Below are 2,487 nucleotides of genomic sequence, written 5' to 3' on the forward strand. Positions count from 1 at the left end.
GAGACCTAGAGTGATGGACGGTGGCGGCAGCAAGGCAGGCAACCGAAACGACGAACAGGAGGATGTGAGGCCCGGAATGGGCGTATACAAAGGGGCCGAAGGAGAGACCGGGAGCAGCAAAGAGGCGAGAGTCGGGAACCGACCCGACCGGAAGATGGCTAGGAAGAAGAACGGAGCAGGGGCCAGTGAATCGGGCCCAAACCGAAGAAGAGCTGGCAAGGCCAGATTTGTTCGAACAAACGTGTACCGGCTGGTGACGATTGTGAAAGAGAGCCAACCGAACCGGAACACGATCGGTCGAGGCCGATCCGGGCAAAGGTTATGTTGGCATCATTGGAGGTCGAGGCACAAGGGTCACAACACCCGGTGCGAGCCGGTGAGCACGAGAAGGAGGTTAGTTAGGCACGATGAGTACGGTTCAGTGAAGGACCGAGAGCGAGAGGAACCCTCCACACCCATTCTAGAGATTTCGGCGGTTGCGGATCAACATAAGACCGGAGAGAAGGCTGGTGGCGGCGAAGAGTCAGAGGCCGACGCAGAGTTCGGGTCTACGGCGAGAGAAGGGCGTAAAACGGAGCATGCACTACAGCCGGCGAAGGGCAAAGAAGCAAGCATGCACCCGGAAGAGCGGCAACGAGTGACCGGCAACGGCGAACCGTTTGAGCCTTTCAGAGGCGAGCGTGCGGCAAAAGACAGAGCGATGAGATGTCGGGATCGGAGGATGAACGGTGAGAGCGGAGGATAGTGCGCGGAGAGCGACGGGCTACGCATCGGGAAGAGAAAGTGCGACTTCCTAGAGGGCATGCGAGGCCAAGCGAGCCAAGAGGGCGCAAATCGAGACGAAGCGGTAACAAGAGCCACGACGGACACTGACACTGAGGTCGGGATGACGGTGCGCTCTACCACGAGAGAGCATTGCAAGCAAGGGAGAAATGAGGAGCATGTAATGGGATCACCTAAGGACCGAAGGACGCGCGCGTATTCGGAGGACAACGATGACACACAGGAAGATCCTATGGAAGGCACGCGTGGAGCAGAGAGAGTCGGCACACCGAGGTGTTCGAGACGTGGAGACGATCGAGCCGAAGGAGGGACATACGCGGCACGAAAAGGGTGGAATCCAGCGTGCGATTGGAGTGACCGGGGGCCCAATCAGAGAACATATGTGGCGGACAAAGTCGGGGTGACCAAGTCGGCAACGGCGTTCGGGAGGACCGATCGGGAAGGAAGGCGCAAAAGTCGGATATGGCGGATCAGATGGAGCCAACGGTTCGGGGACACGCGGTGGACGTGGTGGATTGGATGGAGCCGGCGGGTCGGGGCCGGTAAGGAGCCGGCAAGACGGATCGGCGCCGGCAAGATATCGGCAAGACGGTCGGGTGCCGGGAAGGCTAAGAACCCAGTTGATCACCATCGCCGAAATCTCTCACCCTTTCCCTTTCTTGGCACGTACCGATGGACGTGCGGTTTGATGGGGCTGGATGTTATGAAGATTTCCGGCTACGGTGTGAAACCGGGATGGAATGGGCAAGTCAGTAGTGTACAACATGTGCACATGTATACTAGGAAATGGTGTATAGAAATAAGAGGGGAAATTTTATCCCACATTGTAAGGTCCCTCCCTCCTTGGGCTATAAAAGGAAGGGAGGGGTCACTTATGAAGGGGTTGCCTATTTTGAGTGAGAGAGGTATACCACTTAGGTCGAGGGTTTTCTTCTTGGGTTTCTTTTTGGGTTTCTATGCTTCTTTGCTTACTTATCGGGTTAGGGTTTTCTTGTAGTCGTTTTGGGTGCGGCCTATGCGGCCTTGGTTGTAATCATTTGTGAACTCTTAATATAGCATGTTGATGTTTCTTGTCTTATAGCATATTTGAGCTAAACTTCCATTTTGTGTCTTATTCCTTCTCCTCTACTCCCTAGTCCAAGACCCCCGTGGTCCCGCCTCGGATCCTACACGTTGTCGTGAAGAATTTCGGCCAGAGACGGAAACCGGGAAACACTGGCTACATCGGCGAGGTGCAGCGTGTGTATGCACCCATGTACATTTAGTGTGAATAACGAGGGCACCTTTATGGCGCCGAAGAGTAGTCAAGTCGGGACAGGCGATCCCATGTAAGTCGGTATTTATCCCACATTGTAACGCATCCCTCTCCTTGTTCTATAAAAGGAAGGGAGCGCCCTTTGTGAAGGGGTTGCCCATTTTGGCGTTAGAGGGTATACCGTTAGATTTAGGGTTAGTTACGCTTCTTCTTCTTCTTCTTCTTCTTCTTCTTCTTCTTCTTCTTCTTCTTCCTTTCGTGTTTTGCTTAGGGTTTGCTTTGGCTCGGTCTCCTGTGCAAGACCCCGCTCGGCGCGACGAGCCGAGAGCTCCCCGACGGCGGCTTGACAGCAGACGACTGTTGTAACCTACCTTGGTCCGGCTCGAAGCCGGAAATGTATTCTTCCCTTTATATATATACATTTGCGTCAGTCTATGTATATTCGCGTC

Source organism: Azolla caroliniana, unplaced genomic scaffold (assembly GCF_043228905.1).
Source record: "Azolla caroliniana isolate FFs.n. ecotype wild unplaced genomic scaffold, voAzoCaro1.0.p SCAF_2, whole genome shotgun sequence".
In the NCBI taxonomy this organism is placed as follows: Eukaryota; Viridiplantae; Streptophyta; class Polypodiopsida; order Salviniales; family Salviniaceae; genus Azolla; species Azolla caroliniana.